The sequence below is a fragment of the Ochotona princeps genome, chromosome 18, assembly GCF_030435755.1.
Source record: "Ochotona princeps isolate mOchPri1 chromosome 18, mOchPri1.hap1, whole genome shotgun sequence".
Lineage (NCBI taxonomy): Eukaryota > Metazoa > Chordata > Mammalia > Lagomorpha > Ochotonidae > Ochotona > Ochotona princeps.
Window position 1 is genome coordinate 39,706,655 of NC_080849.1, and position 21,851 is coordinate 39,728,505.

The following is a 21,851-nucleotide window of genomic DNA, read 5'->3' on the forward strand; positions in this document are numbered from 1 at the left end:
TATTAATTGGTTAAAATATTAACTCCCCCTTGCTTTTTATTTATTAATTGGAAGATGTATTAATTTACCTAACTTCAGTTACACAAGTTCTCAAAATGTTTGTCATAGGATATTCTGACTCCCGCTGAGCAAAAACATACATTTTAACCATACTGGCATCCCATATGTGTGCCAGTTTGAGTCCCTATTGCTCTGCTTCCAATCCAGCTTCCTACTAATGGCCTGGAAAAATTCTTGTGCTCCTGCAGCCATGTGGGAAACTCAGATCAGGCTCCAGGCTCTTGGCTTCGGACTGGCTCAGCCTCAGTCATTGTAGACATTTGGGGAGTGAATCAGCAGATGGAGGATCTCTCATCTCTCTCTCTTTTTCTCTCTCTGTAACTCCTGCAAATAAAAGTAAGTAAATCTAAAATTTTTTTTTAAGTAACATTCTTTTATTTATTTGAAAGGCAGAGTTACAGAGAAAGATCTTCCATGCTCATGTTAACTTCCCAAATAGACACAATAGTCCGTCTTGGGCCAGGCTGGAGCCAGGAGTCTGGAAGTCCATCCAAGATTGCTGCATGAGTGGCAAGGGCTTAAGCGCCTGGGTCATCTTCTGCTTTCCCAGCCCATTAATACAGAGCTGGATCAGAAGTGAAGCAGCCATTACCTGAACTTATGCTCATATGGGATATAGACATTACAGGTGGCAGTGTAACCCCTTGAACCACAACTCTAGCCTCAAGTACTAAGTTATTAAGCAAATCTTAAACTATCTCTTATAAGGATGCCTAAACCAATACAAAAATACTTAATGCCTCCAAAGAAAATAAATATTTGAGATAGTTTAAAGTAATATTAAATTAGAAAATGACAGCAGGATCCACGATCTAGGCAAAATGAAGGAATGTGATGCCCCTTATCAAAGTGAAACAAAATTATGATGGCACTGAGGTTAGGATTTGAAGTGACAGTCTCTTTAGTTACTGAGGGGCAGAAAAAACATACACACACAAACACTCAGAGCTCCCTTCCCATGCCTGTAACAGTGGGGTTCCTGGCTGTGGTCAGGAGCACACAGTATCATCCATGTCTTCCACATGAGTGAAAGGAACTCAATTATTTGAGCTCTCACCGCTGTCTTCCAGAATCTGCATTAGAAGGAAGCTAGAGTCAGGAGTAAGAGCCTGGCGTGGAACTCAGATACTCCAATGTGGGACACAGCATCTTTGTCTTTTATTTTTAAAGATTTATTTATTTTTATTAGAATGTCAGATATACTGAGAGGAGAAACTATCTTCCGTCTGATGATTCACTCCCCACGTGGCTGCAAGGGCCAGACCTGAGCTGATCCGAAGCCAGGAGCCAGGAGCCCACATGGGTGCAGAATCCCTAGGCCTTGGACTGTCCTCTACTACAGCGGTCTTCTGCTTTTCCAGGCGACAAGCAGGGAGCTGGATTAGAATCAGCGCCCATAGGGGATCCTGGCACATTCAAGGCGAGGACTTTAGCTGATAGGCTACCGTGGCAGGCCTGGGACACGACATCTTAATAGGTGTTTTATCCACTAGAACAAATACCACCCCAGTTATCACTTTCATTACTAATGGCATTCCCATATATTCTACCACTGTGCCAAAGATGTTTGGTAGATGTCACATACAGATTAAAATGTAGAAGCAAAGCATTTTTTAATTCACAAAAAGTTTGTTAATATGATTATACAATCCAATTTACTGTCCTACAGATACTTTCAAAACATAGATTAGGTTTGATAAACTACTCAGAGGAGTGGATCAACATAGAAAAGACTAGTAGTACAGTATCCAGAGAAGCTGGATATTCTGGTGTCCCCTCTGTCCTTAGGTTCTACAGTGGTGACTTCACTGTCCTTTGGGGGCTTTTTCTTCCTCAACTCAAAAATGAAGAGGTGAATCATGTCATTATTCCTTAAGAATCCTTCCAGCTCAAACTGTCATATTCTAAGCACTTTTATAAGAAAACACAGGGAGATATTCAGGAAGGAAAGTAGCTGTAGTTGTTAAGTCGAACATCACAAACTTCATCACAAAATGAGTTCTGTGAGATTGTGTGGCTAGGAAAAAAAGACAAAGGGATGTCTCTGAATTTGGTAAATTCATTTATCCTCAATTTTGATTTTAATAAATTCACAATCAAAGCATAATGTCCCATTATTTTAAAAGAATTCATTTATGGAGAATCCATAAAATTCATGCTTAATAAAGACTTCACACATATTTGAAAATGATAATCCCATAAAGTGAAACTGGTAGAATACCTTTCCAAAATGTAGGGTTAGACTGCAATTTTAACTTATGGACTTAGTTCCTATATACCTTTCCTCAAAACCAGAAGCATTAACAATCTTCAAAAAATAAATTGGAATAAATTGGAATCCCTAATTAAGCTTATGTTTAAACATAAATCATGTATTTTTTAAAAATATGGTTTAATGTTTTAACATGACTAATAACACTAATAATATATTCCATTTTCTTACCTGAAAACTGATTGACAAGAGAAAAAAAAATCAACCAACTGAAAATTTTGACCTTTATTACCAAAAGCTTGCAGAATGAAGTTTATGCTGAATCAAACTAATTTTGATATGCTGAATCAGCACATTCCTTTTGCAGATAAATTATGGTAGTTTTTCAGAAGTTTAGCTGAATTATCGGAAGCCTTATGCAGTATTGCCTAGGAGTAAAAATAACAAGCATCCAAAGATTTTCCCTGCAAAAATTGCCATCTCACCTGGGCATTTATTTTTACTTTTTGTCTCTCTATTTTTATGAATATTCTAACAGCACTATTATTATAGCCTTTGAATTTGAGCATAATTAAAAAGCACAGTAAAAAGGGTACATCAGTTTTGTTCAGTTCAAAGAAAAGTCCTAATAAGATGTTCTATGGATAGCTCTTAACAAGAAAGTGTTCAAGATACATTTGATTACACATTTCAAAGTTCCTGTAAAACCACATATGATAAATGTTATGTTAAATGCTCCAGAGGATGTGTGCATCCAGTTCACTCTAATAATAATTAAAAGGGTAATATTGTATGTCTAATAAACGCAAAAATTTTGACAACTTTTATTTTAGATGATGCAGAGTACTAACATAATCAAATCAGTGAAAAAGAGAGGTAAAGGAAATAATTTTAACATATAAAGGACAGGAAGATCCAGCTATTCTTTAACCTAAAAAGTTTTTCAGAGTTAATAGGCATGACAAAACCTGTCTTCATTCCTTTCTGTTCAGCTCAGCAAGTGCTTGTGAGCTCTAATAGTTAATCAGTTACCAGATTCCACAATCTTTGTTTTTCACACTCTTCATTTCTTGCTGTGAATTGTTTCTCTAATATACTCAGGATCACCAGGAAGGCCAATACTTTTAAGCAATTATCATTTTATTTACAATGATTGGATTTACCGTATAAAATTGTTGCCACATAGCAGCAGCCTATAAAACATGATAGTATATTATCAAAGAAGTCGATGGCTTGAGATGAATCATTAAATGTGAAATATGCCTAGCAAATCATTCAACGCAGCTCTGTAAAGGAATATAGCCTTGCTCAACTTAAAAAAAAAAAGATAGCAAAACTATATTACAGACCAAATAATCCTTATTCAAACAAACCAAAGAATATGTATTCAAATGTTATAAAACACTGTGACAGAAAGAATGCAATTTATTTATTACCATTTTAAAAGTAGGTAACTTCTTAAACATCATTTTAAAATTTAATCTTCTAAAATTGCATAGAAATATAAAAGACACAACTTACCCTTCAATTTTCTTAGAAAAACCTCTGTTGTTGGTCAAAGGCAGGTGTTCCACTCCTCACTTTCCCTGAAGCTGTGAACTTACACAGTAATTCAGTGGACACCACCTCTTTGGACCACACTAGTTTGCTAAGCACTACTGCTATGTGGAAGAGTTCTGCTGCATCTAAGCTATATACTGTGTGCAATGGATAACCTAATATGCCTTTCATTTAACTGGCTGGGCAGGTTTCTACCGTCCGTGGAACATGGAATCAAACCAGAATATGTTGGCATAACAGGCCGGTCAGACTGGTTCTTCTGTCGATCCAGAACCCGTCCGACCAGTCTGCATCAAAGACTAGCCCAACATGCTGCAGCGGCTCAGTTCTGCAAGACTTGTACTTGTACTGGGTGAGTTATCCCCACCTCCGTCAACTCCCAACAAGCTGCTTAGAATGTTGTAGCCTCCAGCAAAATAATTCAGAGTTCTAGTGGGAGTGGTAGGATCGAATCAGGTATAGTGAGAGTCCATTGTTTTAAGCCTCTTCTGGTAGATTCGTGTAAGCAAGTTGTCTGTTATTCTTGGAGGACTTGTTTCTAAAGCCTCTAGACTGTGAAGGAAAATCTCATGTTTGACCTTTTTCATTAGTTTACTTGGTCCTTTGTTTGTTCTGGTATAGACTTGAGGGGCAAGTTTAATATTCCTTAACAGGGTAGTAACCCTGATAATGAGAAGGAAGCATTTCTGCAAGGAGAGAAATAAGGTGTAGATTGACCAAACATTTGCCTGAGTGTGTTATCTTCCTGGTTCTCAAATGAGCCTCATATCATTCCAGTCTAAAATTGGAAAAATTCCCATTTCCACAAACAAATTATAGGTTTTACTTTGGATATTCAGCAGTTCAACAGAAGCAGCTACTGAGTTTCAGGGACTGTGCCAAGTAGAAGGTTCACATGATAGGAAAAATACACCTAGTAAAAATGAGCAAAATAGGATTCCAGTTGGACAGAAATTGGCTTATATTAAGGGAGACCATGTGAAATTTGTTTTTACTCTCATAATTGTTGTATATTTAGATGTATTGATTCTAGAACTTTTCCACCCAGGAATCACCTGACTTGCTAATTAAGAATCCAGCTTGCAGTGCCTCACCTCTGGAGAGTCCGATCCTGCAGGTCTATGTTGCCTACACGCTTGTGTACCCCCTGTGAATCTGAGGCAGTTGGTACAGGAATCATCGCCCAAACTGCATGCTTAACTAAATGGGATACACAGGAACCCCAGGTTGCGTTATTCATTTTTGTATCTCCAATGTCCAGAACACTGACAGAATCTTAGAAAGCACTTAGTAAGTGCTTACTAAGTAAATATCTGCTCACAGTCAGCATTTGCCAGATCCCAACAGAATCATAACTAGTAACTTGTGTGAGTCAAACAGCATGAATACTATAATTATAATAATTGAGGTAGGCACACAGAAAGTGAACAGTATAACTACAAGGATGGAGAAGACCACAAAGGAGACAGGGTTAGAGACTTTTTTTAAAATCCAGAACCAAAGAGTGCTATCTGCAGGATAACCAAAGGCTGGAGGAAGGATAAAAAGGATGCCTCTGACTTAATAGAGTACAAAAAAAAGTGTTAAGTATCTGAGAACATTATTACTCAGAATTTGATAATTAGGTTATTTTCTGGAACAGGAGTCAGCAAGTTTTTCTGTAAAGGATCAGAGACTAAATATTTTAGAATTTGTGAGCCAGATTGTCTTAACTATACAGCTATATAATAGCAGTACAAAAGCAGACATAGGTAATAGTGAATGGATGTGGCTGAGTTCCAGTAAAACTTTACAAAGCAGATGGCAGGCCAGATTTGACCAGTAGGCCATGGTTTGCTAACCTCTAATCTAAAGTGAAATTTGTAATAGCTATCAAGATTGCAAATTGGCTAAGAAAATTGGCTTTGGAGTTAGAACAACTGAGCTGCTATTCCAATTCTGCTCTCACTAGTGTTGTCAACTGAATCAAGCATTTTTTTTTTTACAAAATGGAATATAATAACTGTATTTGTTCCCAAGAGTTGTTAAAATATCCAAGTAGCACAATTTATTGGGGTTATATGAAAGCCTAGTACACAGTAAAAGGCTCTGAAAGTGTGAGCTGAAATATAAAACCAGGTCAGCATCTCAACATAGGCATTTATTTCTATAAATTCTTGATTGCCAACTAAAATGACAGAACCAAAATAGCATCAACCCTTCAAAAAAAGAATGAGAAGTAACAGACAAAAGAAATGTGCAAATGTGTAGATGAGGAAGTCAGGGTAAATGGTGACTGACTTAGCAGTATAGAGAAAGAGGAATCTGCTGTGTGGTGCTGCAAAACATCAGGAGTTAGAGAAGCAAGCCACCTGCAGATAGTTTTGGGTTGTGAGGTGGGCTCTGAGTTGGGTGATTGTTTGAAAATCTGCGTAAGGAGCAGTTTGCACTGTAGGTTCCTTTGTCCACCAAAACCTGGAGACTGCTGGTCTTTAACATTGACAGAAGCCACGTAGGACTTTTGTTATAATGGTTGGAGATTCTGTTCCAGACTGGTTCTAGTTTGAGAATACCAGGGAGAGAAAGAGTGAATAATGAAGCATCCACACTAAAATAAGGTGATTGCATTGTTTTCCTATTACACATGTGGCAAATTATATGAAACTTAGTGGTTTAAGACTGAAGATTTATTGGGCCAGGAACAATGGGCTGGTGGCTGCATCCTCCGCTGGGATCCCATATGGGTGCCAACTCCTATCCCGGCTGCTCCACTTCCCATCCAGCCTCCCTGCTTTTGGGCTGGGAAAGCAGTAGAGGATGGCCCAAGGCTTTGGGAACTTTGGACCCTGCACCTGCATGGGAAACCTGGAAGATGTTCCTGGCTCCTGGCTTTGGATTGGTTCAGCTCTGGCTGTGGCAGCCTCTTAGAGAGTGAATCAGCAGACAGATGTCTTTATCTTCTCTCTGTGTATTTGCTTTTCCAATAATAAAATTAAATAAATATATTTAAAAAGACTGTGGATTTATCATCTTTCTTTTCTGGAGATCTGAAGTCTAAAATGAGTGTCAGTGGACCCAATTCAGAGTGCCTGCAGTGCCCGTTTTCTTGTCTTTTCCAGCTCCTAGTAGCTATCTGCATTTCCTGGCCTTTGGCCTTCGGCCTTCTTCCATCCTGAAAGTCAGCAATGGCTGGCCAAGTCTTTCTCAGATCCTATCACTGTGACCTTGATGCTGCTGCCCCTGGCTTCCTCAATGAAATCCAATTAGATACTCTAAGGTAATCTCCTTATTACAAGGTCTGCTGATTAGCAACCTCATCTGCTACCCAGTCTACTCTGCCATGAATCAACATACTTAGAGCTGTTCAAGCTTAGGATGTGTAGATGTTTTTAAGAGCTCATTATTCCTACCACAGAGATCAAGTCAGACTGTATGTTGGTTTTGAGATGCTCAGGTCCAGTTTTCTGATTGGCTTCCAAGTGCTAGTACTTAGGTCCATATTTTTCATGCATGAAGCAAGAAAATAGTAAATTTCTGTCTGAGAAACTCTCCCATCTCCAGTCAGCCTAATGCTGTGGTTATATACTGGGTTGATTTTGCCCCTCTAAGGGATGTTTGTTAATGTCTGGAAAATTTTTTATTATAACAAATAGGTGACAAGAGGAGGGCATCTCATCTTCCAACTCCAACAAGTAATTATCCAACATCATTTGTGCCCAGGCTGAGAAACCCTATTATAATGTTGAGTGTGCTGGTCATTATAACCTTTCCATAAATTAATAAATCCCATGTAGGCATACAGAATTACAAATTAGAATTTTGCAACTGGTTAGAGGACACTGAACATGAAAGAAATAGGTGAAACTAGATAACAGATACAAAGAATCTATGGAAAACAGACAACAGGCATCGAAGTAATATTGTAAGTTGTGTTATTTTAACATCTTCAAACAAGATGTTACTGATTATATAAAACAAGAACAGAAAGATATCAGAAAGTGGGACTTTTGGACAGTGAAAAAGAAATTTTGGAAAATAAAAATACAGTAGCAGAAATAGAGTCAGTAAGAGCAGTTGGAAGATGAAGTTGAAGATTTCCCAGAAAGTAAAATATAGAAAGAGGGCAAATGGAAGATAGAATGCTTTTTAAATAATAATTAATGTAGGTTAATGTACTAAAGAGATTTCAAGCAAGAACAGAGACAATGGAAGTTTAAGAATTATCACATAGTCTGAATTTCCCCCCACAAATGGAGGACCCAAGTTTCTGATGGAAAGTTTTCATTATATGCCCAGCAAATGAATGAAGAAATGCTAATAACAAGGTGCTGGGAGCTGCAGCCTAGTTGGGGCGACTCCCCATAACCCCCACCAGGCCTGCCCCCTACCCTGGTTCCCATGCTTGCCAGTATGTACTGCAGACTTGTTCAGTCTGTCCCACATCCCATTCAGCTCTCATACATGTCAATGGGTATTAAAGCCTAGTTCAGCCCAACCAACCCTACTATCCAGCCCACACACATACTGGTGGGTGACATTCTATTTAGCCACCCCTGCCCCAGTCCTGGTTTTCGTGCTCTCCAGTGGGAGCGGTAACCCAAGAGGGAGATGCCCACTATTTCCCTACTAGGTCACTACCACTCCGGGTTGTGCACTCTCCAGGTGGTTCTGCAGTTTAATTTGACAGATTAAGCCCCCAGTGCCAGTCTCTGCCAGCTGATGCTGCGGCTAAGCCCAACCAACCCTCACCCACTCTAATTTTTGCTTGCAGCATTCGGAACAATCAGCCCAATCTGACCCTTCCCCAATCTAGCTCACATCAGGCCACAGGTGTTGTAACCCTGACTGGTCTGGTCTGCCCTCCTCCCAACTCATGCTCTCCAGTGGGAATGGTTGTCCAGCAGGGGAGCCCAGATTCCCCCTGCCGGCTTTGCCCCCTCCTCCCTGGTTTTCAGGTGTGCTGTTTGGGCACTGCACCTATATCTGGTACGGCTCACCTCACCTTGGCATTCCGTAATGTGCACTGGTTTGTGTTGCGACCGAACCTGGAGTGACCCACGCTCTATTCTGGTGCTCAGATTTGCCAGTGGGTGGTGTGAACGGGATCAGCCTGATCTGCCCCCCACCTATGCCATATGTATGCCGGTGGTTATCTTTCTTTGGCCTGGTCTGGGTTGATCCCTATTGTGGTTTTTGTGCTCACCTGTAGGGACTGTCCCGAAAGAGGAGTTTCCCAAGCTCCTCCATCAGAACCTGTCTCTATGTCACATCTTGAGTGTACTGGTGGTTCCATGGGCCAGCCCTCTTATATTACATATCCAACCCAATTAGCTTTTCACTTCTGATTCAAAGTCACTGAGGGTTTATAGTACATAAGTACTTTTTCTATAGCATCTACTAATGGTAATAATAATAATTAATGAAAACTGTTATTTGCTGATCCATGTCAGGCATTCTCCTATGGACTTTTCACATATCTCTCTTTATTTACTTATTTTGATTACAGATTGAGAAGGAGAGAGAGGGAGAGAGAGGGAGAGAGAGAGAAAAGAGAGAGAGAGAAAGAGAGAGATCCTTCATCCACTGGCTCACTTTCAAATGGCTGCAATGCCCAGAACTTTGCTAATCCAAAGATATGAGCCAGGAGTTTCTTCCAGGGCTTCCACATGGGTGCAGAGACCCAAGGACCTGGGCCCTTCTCCAGTGCCTTCCAGGCCATTAGCAGTGAGCTGGATCAGAATGTAGCCACTGGGACAGGAACAGGCAACCATATGGTCTGCGGGCTGCAAAGGTGAAAGCTTAGCTTGCTACACCATGGCACTGGCCAGTATATAATTTCTTTTCTTCTCTTTTCTTTTTTCTTTTCTTTTCTTTTTTTTCCTTCCTTCCTTCCTTCCTTCCTTCCTTCCTTCCTTCCTTCCTTCCTTCCTTCCTTCCTTCCTTCTTTCCTTCCTTCCTTCCGATTTATTTCTATTGGAAAGGCAGATATACAAAGAAGAAGAGAGACAGAGAGGAAGATCTTCCATTTGATGATTCACTCTGCAAGTGGCTGCAAGGGCGGGAGCTGAGCCAATCCAAAGCCAGGAGCCAGGAGCTTCTTCTGGGTCTCCCACTTGGGTGCAGGGTCTCAAGGCTTTGGGCCGTCCTCTGCTGCTTTCCCAGGCCACAAGCAGGGAGCTGGATGGAAAGTGGTGCCACTGGGATTAGAACCAGTACCCATATGGGATTGTGGTGTGTGCAAGGCAAGGACTTTAGCTGCTAGGCTACCACGCCGGGCCCCTATATATAATTTCTTAATTCATATAATGTCCCCAGCAGATAATTATTATTTTATTTCCTACTTTACATTGGAAGAAAATATGGTATATTGGAATTACCCAATCAGTGAAGACAAAATAGCTGTTTAATAGTAAAGTCATTTCTGTGGATGTGCTGAAGTAGACCTTGTCAGTCAATAGACCTTAGAAGGATTTTGTCAATCCTAGTGCAACAAAGCCTGTGATATCTCAGAACTATCAATGCTAGTCAAGTAACACTCTCAAAACATTCTTCCCCATATGGAGGTCTCTCAGGTGACATCAAGTGGCTGTCTCTCACCCCTGGGTGCTAATGTAGTTTGATAGTAAGGAGTGGACCCTCCTTCCTCCACCCCTCTTTGGACACAGGACCGAAAAAAAAAAAAAGAACAAGTACTTATCTTACCTACATTCTTCCACACCTCACACCCTAGTCAGAGGCCCACATGGGTATGCATCCATCTCAACTATGTAAGGAATATTAAGGATAAAGTAAAAATTATTAAATAAAAAATAGCAAAGTCATTTTTCAAAATCGAGACATGATGATACTTAAGGCCGAGGTATTCGTTTTTATCTTAAAGCTCAGATCTACCTGTGGGAATGGGTAAATTTTATTTACATTGTAATTAGACTCCAAAAATCTGTATCTAGTCTTTTCTCTTCAAGAAAATGATTTCTCTGAAAGTTGATTTCATCTCTTTGTCTAATAGGTAGTTATGTAGTTATTAAGACGTAGTTTAAAATTCATGGAAAATTTAAAATTTTTATTTTCACTTTAAAAATAGTTTCATGTATTTATTTTAAATCTAGAGTCACAGTGAAAAGAGATCTTCCATCTGCTGATTTATTCCCCAAATAGCTGCATTGACTAAGGCTGTATCAGGCTGTATAAGGCTGAAGCCAGAAGCCTAGAATTTCATCTGTGTCTTCCATGTGGATGTCAGGAATCCAGCTATGTTATTGTCTTCTGTTGCTTTCCCAGGCACATTAGCAGGGAGCTGGATCAAAACGAAGCATCCAGGATATAAACCAGTGCCCATATGGCATACTGTTGCTGCAGGCTGTGGGTTGATTCTCTACACCACAATGCCAATCCCTATTTTATTTTTTTATTTTATTTGACAGAGGCACAGGGTGGGGAGAGAGAGAGATCTTTCATTTACAGGTTCTCCCCTCAAATGCCTCCAAAGGTCAGAATTAGGGCTGACCAAGGCCTACAATTCAATTCAGGTCTTCTACAGGGGTGGCAGGGACCTAAATATTGAGCCGTCACCTGCTGCCTCCAAGAATGTGCATCAGCAGAAAGCTGGAATCAGACACAGAACCAGGGGGCCAGAGTTGTGGTACAGCAGATTAAGCCATTACTTTCAACACTGGCATCCCATTTCAAATCACTTGTTTAAGTCCTGGCTACTCTGCTTCCAATCCAGTTCCATGCTAATGTACCTGGGAAAGCAGAGGAGGTGGCCCAAACACTGGGATCCTGCCACCCTTATGGAAAACTTGGATAGAGTTCCTGACTACTGACTTCAGCTTGGCCCACCCCCAGATGTTGCGTCCATTTGGGCAGTAGACCAGTGGTGGGAAAATTCTCTCTCTTTATCTTTTTGTCTCTCTCTACCTTTAAAATAAAAATCTTTTTTTTTTTTTTTAAGAAAAATTTACTTGAAAGGCAGAGATACAGTGAAGGAGAGACAGATGGAAACAGAGGGAGAATTATCCACAAATCGCTGCTGTGGCTGGAGCTGGGCCCATCTGAAGCCAGGACCCAGGAACTTCTTCCCGGTCTCCCACATGAAAGCAGGGGCCCAAAGACTCGAATCAACCTTAGCTGCTTTTTCAGGCCATAAACCGGGATTAGAAGTGGAGCAGCCAGGACATGGACTAATGCCTATATGGGATGCTGACACTACAGATCGAGGCTTAGCCATGGTGCAGAACCAGAACTCAGACCAGTCACTCTGGTATGGGATGTGGGTGCAGAACCCCCTGTCCTGGTTCTCATCAGGTCCTTGACTCTTTGATCACTCATGGCTTCACTAGCCAGTACTATTCTGTGTCTGTGGGAGATAAGCCCACCTGTGACCACCAGCTGGCCGTTTACTGATCTATAGAGCAGTGTCCAGCAAGTTGGAAGCAGACATCGCCTTCAGACATCCAGCTCCCAGATTGACTACCCAGTCTAACCCTGATTAGGAAAATCTTGGGAGGAATTTTACTTAATTCTCACTTAGCAAACTGTCCAGAAGAAGAGGGAGGAGAGGAGGGAAAACAATGAGGAAGAACCATTTAGAAACACCATTTAGAAACCATTTAGAAACACCAGTCCAGTCCAGAGTTGAACTAGGCACTGTCAGCTCTGCTTGGAGAGGTGCTTGTCCATTCTCATGCATGCTCTCCCTTTTTGAACAATGCTTCCTTGCTTACCACTTCTGTGTGAAATCTTTATCGCACAAAGATAAGAACCTATTCCGCTCATTTGCGTTAAGGAAACTCAGTTGATTTTTTTTTCCCCACCAAACCCCCTTTGCAACCGGGGACCAAACCCTGCGACATGGTTGCGCTTGGAATAAGTTCAGTTCTTACAAAAATACACCATTGGATCACTTCTAACAGTGTCCTGAGTTGGTTCCTTCTGGACTGATTAATTTCTTCTGTGTTCAGATACAGGAAATCTACCAAGTTCTCAGTCTGTCTTGGAAGTCAACAAAACTAAGGATTTTAGGTTAGCTTCTTCACAATAACAACTAGTATTGGTGGATATCTTCTTCTCCTATGTACTTTTTGTCTAGCAACTGATTCAATTCTCACAAAATATTACTAATGTGGGAATGACTTAGAGATGAAGAAATAGTTGCAGATGAACTGGAAGTCTGGCTCTGGAGCGCATTGCATTTTTCTGCCTTAGAGATGCACTAGATTTCATCCTTAGATTCGTATTATATCTATTATTTTAGCTATGTTTATGTTCATTACCATTGAGGAGGTAATGCCTTTTTAAATGAAATATTTTATTTTATTTTTATTGGAAAGGCGGATTTACAGAGAGAATGAGAAACAGAAAGAAAGCTCTTCTATCTGCTGGTTTACTCCCCAAGTGGCTGCAATGGCCGGAACTGAGCTGTTCTAAAGCCAGGAGCCAGGAGCCAGGAGCTTCTTCCAAGCTTCCCATATTGGTGTAAGGTTCAAAGGCTTTGGGCATCCTCTATTGTTTCACCAAGCCATAGGCAGGGAGCTGGATGTTAAATGGAATAGCCGGAACACGAAACGGAGCACATATGGGGTCCCAGTGGCATGTGCAAGGCAAGGTTTAGCCACTGAGCCACCGTACACTTTTTAATCTCTTCAATTTCATACCTTTTCTTTTCTTGACACACAAAGGGCAGGAGGTTTTTCTGAAACCACTTATTCTGTGTTAATCTCTCCCAGGTGTGTTTGACTTCCAAACAATATTCTTTTTCTTATAGAATATTGACTACCCTCTACGTAAAACTGCATGCAATCTTCTGCATGAGGATAGTTGGAAAAACCAGACAGCACTGTTACTCAGTGTGTTGTTGTGGTATCAAATGGTCTCCACTGAAATGCATCCAGTGATTAGATCTTTCAGTAATTATCTCACTTGTGGCTCAGCAAGCGTCTAAGATTTATTATGTAAATCTTAGGTAAAATTCCTTTAGTCACAGGTGAAACTAGAATGAATTACTGTAAACCAAAAGATACTGATATATATTTTGGGGCACTAAAATTACCTTAAGAGAAGCAGGGGGATGTAAATATTTCAAATGCAGGGAGTCACTCTGGCAAACAATTAGAATCAGGAGACAAAAAGCCTCCTTACTCCCCGGTGCTTTATCTCTGGGGCACCCTGTCTTTCATTTCTGCGACTATCTGTAAGTCTACTCCATTTTTCTTTCTTTGCAGGTCCCGAGGCCAGCTAAAATATCCCAGCACTTGGAGATTTAGATAATATTGGCATGAGTTGTATTCCATTCCCAGCAAGACTCTGGCGGCTTTTGTGAGATTTCTGTAGGTTCTGACTGAGAGGCAAGGGCTCAGGGAATGCTGGGCTGATGCTGCCTTGGTCACCTCTGGCTCTGGTCCCTGTTTATATAGTAGTAGATTATGTTGAAGGTTTTTGAGTTTATATTATAGCAATATAACCAGTACATACTGCTGGGTTTACCTTCAGGGACTTAGAAATTCCTTTGTGCCTTTATCCAGAAAGTCCTTTTACTTCAAATTTCTTTACTGTGATTTTTTTTTTCCTCCTTTCCTCAGGCATGGAACAATTTTTCTTTTTTTTTCTGGTGCTATCTCCTTTGTTTCTGTTGGCTTTCATTCCTGTGCCCTCCGGGTCATGCATTCTGTCCTAACCAGCCCAAATAGGGCTGTGTCCCTTGAGGATCTTAAGAATTTTTGAGGGCTGCCCTAACAAAGTACTATAGACTGGGTGGCTTAAACAACAGAAAGTAATTTCCTCACATTTCTAGAGGCCAGAAGTTAAAGATTGAGGTTGTCAGCAACGTTGTTTTCTGCTGAGGCCCATGAAGGAAGGGTGTTTTCCAGGCTCTGACTGATAAATGGCTGTCTACATATTTACAACATCTTCCTCTGTGTGTGTCTGTGTCCAAATTTCTCATTTTAACGAACACAGCAGTTGTATAGGTTTAGGGCCCATCCTGATGACCTTGGTTGACTTTGATTGCCTCGATGAAGACTGTATCACCAAGTGCAGTTACATGCTGCCATCCTGTAAGAATTTGGAGGAAGGGGCACAGTTCAGCCCATTGTGGTTTGTTGTTAAGATATTGTGAGTTTTATTTTCAGTATATTTACAAGTTCTCTCTGAGTCAACCTAGTGAACAACTTTGCTGTTTAGAATTCGATCCCAATTCAAATTCCCAGAATGAAAAAAATAGGTTAATAGCATTTAGATTGTATTTTGACTCTAGAACACACAGTTTATTTATTTGTTTGTTTGTTTTTAAATTTTAGATGTTGTTTACATAGTCAATCAGTGTAGGAAAGATGTAGAGTTAGGGAGAAGTGGGTGTGATCACGATTTCCAAGCTTTCTGTTTCTTCTTCCCATTTCTTGGGGAGAGGGGAGGTAGAGGAATAGGCCAAACCCAGACTGCCAGCCATCCCAGGACCTGAGGATGGGGAAAGGCCACCTGATATCAACCCAAGGTTACAATGTGGCACATGCTCCAAAGGTTCTGCCCAGGTGGATGTGATAAGAACACACAGTTTTTAGCCAGATATCAGCTGCTTTAGTATAACAAGGTAGGAGGGAGTGGCATCTATCCTTGTTCACTGCAGATAGTTTCTAGTGAAATGAGATAGTCAACTTAAGCATTATAAACTATGAAAATAAAGCAGTGAGCATGGTGGCCTGACACTTGCCACTTTGGGACTCCCATATTCCATGTCAGAGTGCTTGAGTTTCAGTCTTACTTTTGCTTCAGATCGAGCTTCCTATTGATGTCTACTGTGGGAGGCAACAGGTGGCAGCTCAAGTCTTTGGGGCCCTGCTGCACAGAGATCAGGATGGAATACCTGGATCCTGTTTCCTCCTGGCCCAGTCTCAGCTGTTGTGGGTATTTGAAAAGTAAACCTGAGGAAGGGAACAATCTCTGCCTTTCAAATACATAAAAATATGTAAATTAGAAAGTTTTTAAACCAGTATACATTGAAACATAGTTGGGATTTTAAAAAGAACATTATGGTATATTGTCAAATTTTAAAAGCTAAAGCTGACTTCAATAGCAGGATGTGCCCTTGAGAATTTATTACTTAGAAAATTTTATGAGATATCAGACTTAAAAGAGTTTGGAATGGTTATTTTATATCTGTATTTAATATCAAAGTAATTGGTGTACTTAAACTTCTAATATGAAGTCATAGAACTACAAAGCCAAATGAACTTATGGTTAAATATTGCAACTTACTTTGTCTGAAATTACCCAAGTACGATATAGATGTTAATGAACTCCCCAACTTGAGGAGACATGCACTAAAAATTGCATCACTCTTGCTTCTGTGTGCTGCTGTTAGAAGTGACTGTTTTTCCAACCAGTTTTTTTTCCTTTAAATTGTTACCTTGTACCAAATAAGGAGCTATGAATTTGCAAATTCTACATTTTAGATGCCAGCAGCAATTACACTTGCCAAGGAAAACTAACCTCAGCCCCCTTTACCAAATTCACTTTCATATTTCTTTCTCTCACCTTGTACTGTGTCTTTACAACTTACTAAGTTTTATGTGACATATGTTATAGCTATACTATGTCTGAGAATGTCATGACCAGTATTTTTAATGACAGAGAAGTCGTAATTATCTGGAAACATGGCCAGAGGTCACATTTTCTAAGCAGCAACATGCCATTATTTCTGGCTTGGGAGGCAGAGGCAAATTTTTACGTCTCTCTTCCACTCTAGCCCGTTCCTCACATTATGATGTGGTTGTGAAGAGTATGGGTTTCAAAAAAAAAAAAAAAAAGAGAGAGAGAAAGGCCCTGATTCTTAAAATTCATAGCTAGGTCCTAGTTGTAAGATCTTAAGTACCTTATTGAGCTTGTAAATTTGGTTACTTCATCTGTAAAGACAGATCATTAAGTATTAAATAGGATAGTATTTTCGATGGTCTTAGCAAAAACTTGGCCCATAATGTTTAAAAAGCATCAATTAAAATATATATCAGTGTTTTAAAATATCAGTTATTAATTGTGATCCTAATCATCGTTGTCCCTGCAGGCCTGAGGAAACAAAGCCGCACAGGACATGGTCCTTGTCTTCCAAGAACTTAGAGTCTGGGACGAAGAAAGTAGCACTGGGGCAGAATGGAGGAACTGGGACAAATGTTGGTCAGAGGACACAGAATTTCAACTAGATAAAAGGAATAAGTTCAAGAGAGCTAGGGCACGTTACAGTGGCTATCTTTAATGATAATGTATTATAGAGTAGAAAACTGCTAAGAATAGATTTTAGATGCTTTCATACAAAAAAGTAAGCGTGTGAGGTAATTAATATGCTAAATAGCCAGACTGAGCCATTCCATAACCAAAGCATCATGTTTTACACTATAAATATCTCTAAGTTTTACTTCTCAGTTGAAAAATGAAGCACCGCTGCTGCAAGTGTCTCTTTGTATTGGGAAGGCACTTGGCATTTAGTAGATAGTTCCTAGCAGTTCCACTCAATTCTCTGTTATTTAAGAAATTATGTAAAAATAAAAGTTCATTCTTTGCATTCTAAGAACTATATATCTGGAGCAAGGTCTTGTAAACGACTCATTAGAACTGTGGGTGTTGCCATTTTCTGCTCTTTTTATTTCCGTCCCATTCCTTTGAGCTGCCCGTCTTTACAGATGCCAGGAGGACAGCCAAGTGGGAATCATATCCCCACAGATGGAGCACCTTCAACCGAGACAAGTGGTCTCTCTACCTTTATGATGGCTGACATTCATTTTTTTAATATATTGTACATTTGCATATGTTAATATAATATACATCAGACTGTATAATATGTTGTATACTATTTTGATACATAATGAAGTTCATTATTACTGATAATTATAATTTTTAAAAATTATTTTAAAATGATTTCTAAATTATTTTGGCCAACATATGTCCAGATTTGTTTATTTTGTTACTGGTTTCATTTTATTATTTTTATGTATTTATTTTATTGTTTGTGATTTATCTACTTTATTGAAAACACTGTTTCATTCAAATTCCTGTAACAGTCCTTAACTGGGGCCAAAACTGGGAGTTGGGAATTCAATCCAGGTTTCCTATGTGAGTGGTAAGAATCCAACTACATAAGCCAATATCTTTTGGCTCCCAGGGATTACAACAGTGGGGAACTGGGGACTGTGACTCCTAGTTCTTTAATATGGAGTTCAGATGTGTGCCCTGAGGGGAATCTTATCTACTACACCAAATGCCTACCCTGTGTTACTATTTTTAAATGAAGATAGGGCTGATGCAGAAGTTGAGCATTTTTTTGTTGTTTGGTATTGTCCTTGGGTTATTACTACTTTGCTCTTTTAAAGCCATTTTGTGAGAATTAATTTAGCAATCTATAAAGGCAATGAATTGGGCACACAAAGACAGAAATAAAGTGCATATTGAAAACCAGTGGAGTCCCGGTGCGATAGCATAATGGTTAAGGTCCTCGCCTTGAATGCCCCGGGATCCCATATGGGCGCTGATTCTAACCCCGGCAGCTCCACTTCCCATCCAGCTCCCTGCTTGTGGCCTGGGAAAGCAGTCGAGGACGGCCCAAGGCCTTGGGACCCTGCACCCGCGTGGGAGACCCGGAAGAGGTTCCTGGCTCCTGGCTTCAGATCAGCGCAGTACCGGCCGTTACGCTTACTTGGGGAGTGAATCACTGGACAGAAGATCTTCCTCTCTGTTTCTCCTCCTCTCTGTATATCTGACTTTGTAATAAAATGAATAAATCTTAAAAAAAAAAGAAAACCAGTGGAAAATGAGGATACCCTGTTTAATCTCTTCCTACTTGAAAATTCCTGCTGTTCCTACTTCTTGAAGTTACTTTTCCTATCTCATGGAACATGTGTCCTTCCCTAATGTTCATGGGGCAGTCATAATGTAATTATTTTTTTCTGAGCCAGTAACAGAAAAGGTTGGGAGATATTAAGGAAGTATCATTTCACTTCTTATAATAAAGTGATGCATTCGACTATAGAGGAGAAATGTGAATGTGAAATAGATGAGGTCAGTTACCAGAGGAGGTGTGTTTGGGGAGGAGAGGATTGGTCAGATCTTTGGAGGAGGTTTCACTACGTGCAGTGAAAGTGGCCTGTCCTCAATATGTCACGTATTTTATTCTATTTATGCATTTTTGACTAAATAAAATTGCTCTACTCTTTGAGAGGTCTCAGTGGTGGGTATACAATATGTGTTTTTTTTTGCTACTTGCCTATCTAAATCCTGTCAAAGTCCAGGTCTACATTTTCCAAGTAGCTTGTCGCAGACTGTGTTTTCTAAAAATGGCAGCAGTAATACATCCCAGACCTCATGCTTCTGGTACTCTTCCCTTCACCAAAAAAGGCTACTCAGATGCAAATGAGTGCAGAAAAGATGTTTACCAACGTTGGGTTCTAGGGAAATGCAAATTCAGACAATGGGATATTCCTAACATGCATGTTATAGCAACTGAATTGTAAACATTATGACACTACCACATGCTGGTGAGGCTACAGAGAATGCGATCTCCCATATATTAGCAATGGGAATATAAAGTGATACAGTCACTCTGGAAAATAATGTGGCAGTTTTCTTTTAAAACTAAAATGTATTTAACATACAACCTCTGCATCAGACTTTTGATGTTCACCCACAGGAGCTCAAAACATGTTCACACAAAAACCTTCACACCAATGTTCGTGATAGCCTTATTTTTAATAGCTCCAAATTATAAACATTCAGCTGTCCTACAATAGGTGCGTAGTTAGCAAATAGTAGTGTATTCATCTTTGAAAATACTACTTGGCAATAGATAGGCATGGTCTAGAAGGACGGATCCCAAGGATGTTCTGCTGAGCGGAAAACATCAATCTCAGAGGGTCACCTACTGTGTAATTTTACGCCTGTAACATTTAGGAAATGACCAGATGACAGGGAGGAAGATCAAATTAGGTATGACTGCAAAGGACCTCATGGTGAGAGGGCTCAATGGTGATTGTCCTGCATCTTAATTTCAGTAACAGTTCCATGAATACACATGTGGAATAAAAAGGCACAGAAAATGACTTCAATTCCATGCTTTTAAGTAACTGTTGTTACTTAACGTACTTGTTAGGGGAGTGTGAGTGAGGGGTAAACAACGCCTTTCTGTACTATCTTTGCAACTTTATTTCAACCTGTAATTTTTTCAAAATAATGTCTTCCAAATTATCTAGATCATTTTACATTTCTACTAGCAATGCATTAAAGTTCTGATTTTCTTCACATCTTTACCAATACTTGTGATTGTTTATTTTATTTTACTTGTCTCAGTGGCTATGAAGTAATATCTCATTGTAATTTTGATTTGCATCTCAGTTCAGGATGTGGAGTATCTTTTCATATATGTATTAACCATTTGTCTTCTTTAGAGTCTAGCTAGTCAGATCCTTTGCCTATTTTTTTACTAGGGTGTTTATCTTCTTATTATTGAGTTTAAGAGTTCTCTATATAGTTTAGATGTTGAGTCCCTTATATGATTTGCCAACTGTATAATCTCCCATTTGTGGACTCTGTTTTCACTTTCTTAATTGTGTCATTTGAAGGACGGAAGTTTGATTTTGATTATGCCCATTTTAACAATATTTTCTTTTATTGCTCATTCTTTTGATATCATAGTTAAAAATACATTGCTTAATGCAAAGTAATGGGTTTAATTTTTTATACTATATGTTTAATCTTAGTGTTTGATATGACTTATTAACACCATCTTCTTTGAACATATTTTCTTATTTATCACTGAATATGATTATAATCGCTTCAGCAAGTGCTTACTAAATACAATATCTATACTATCTCAAAGATGATTTATGTTGATTATTATGCCTTGAAAAAAGATTTATTTATTTGTTTGAAGATTAGAGTGGTGGCAGAGATGGAAATAGAGATCTGCTATCTAGCGGTTCAGTTCCCCTACAACTGGAGCTAGGTCAGGCTGAATGCAGGAGCCAAGAGTTCCATCTAGTTTCCCATGTGTATGGCAGATACTTGAACCATTATCCACTGCTTGCCAAAAGCATAGCAGGGAGCTAGATCAGAAGCAGAGTAACCAGGGCTTGAATTGACACTCTGATACAGGAGGTGGCTGTGCCATGCTATATCACTATGCCCACCTTTGTTTTTGGTGGCTATGGGCTACTTTCTCTTATTTGTTCCTGCTTGTAAGGTCTTGTTAAGATGAACATTTCCTGTCCTTCTCATCTAGCAGTTCAAGTCGTCTTTGAGGTCATTCATTTCCCTGTGGTTGTACCACTATACTGCATTTCCTTGTTTCTCTTCAACCAAAGGCCACTTTCAACTCTGAGAGGCCACCTGCATTTCTTGCCATGTGGCCCTTTCCACTTGAGAGCCAGTCACAGAGAACTTTTCATGCACTTGAGATCTCTTTAGGCTCTAATCTCTTGCTTCTTCTCTCCCCACTCCTAAATTCAGGTGGAAGTGGCTTCTAAGATTAGGTACGGACTACCTGGATAATGTCTAGGGTCAACTAATTTAGGGCATCTGCAAGATTCTTTTACAGCAGTACATGGATTAGTGTTTGAGCAAGCCTTTGTGTACTAGGGCCTGTGGATCTTGGGCCCATCTTTAATTCTGTTTACAGCCATAACTCTATGAGCTACTAACTTTGTTAGTCATTGCCTGGTACGTTTTCTTTCTGTAATACTGATTGCAGGAGTTGGTGTTGTGGCATAGCATGAAATCCCTGGCTTGTGATGCCAGCGTCCTTTATGGGCACTGAGTCCTAGCTGCTTCACTTCCTATCCAGCTCTCTGCTATGACCTGCAAAAAGCAGCTGAAGATGGGTAAAATACCTAGACCTCTACCATCTGTGTGGGAGACCTGGATGAAGCTCATGCCTTCAGCCTGGCTCATCTCTGTCCATTGTGGCCATCTGCAGTCAGCCAGCAGATGGAAGATCTTTCCCTTTCTCTGTGTAACTTTAACTTTTAAAGAACCAAAATGAGTCAATATTCAACAACAACAACAC

The 21,851-nt window shown here is 39.9% G+C and overlaps 1 long non-coding RNA gene across 1 annotated transcript in view; it reads left to right on the forward strand.

The window, feature by feature from the left end:
* LOC131482530 (uncharacterized) overlaps positions 1-21,851 on the forward strand; it is a 116,445-nt gene that overhangs the window by 12,512 nt on the left and 82,082 nt on the right. The window contains exon 3 of the long non-coding RNA XR_009247068.1: positions 4,020-4,184. This is a non-coding gene — a long non-coding RNA (uncharacterized LOC131482530). The remainder of the gene's footprint in view (positions 1-4,019; positions 4,185-21,851) is intronic.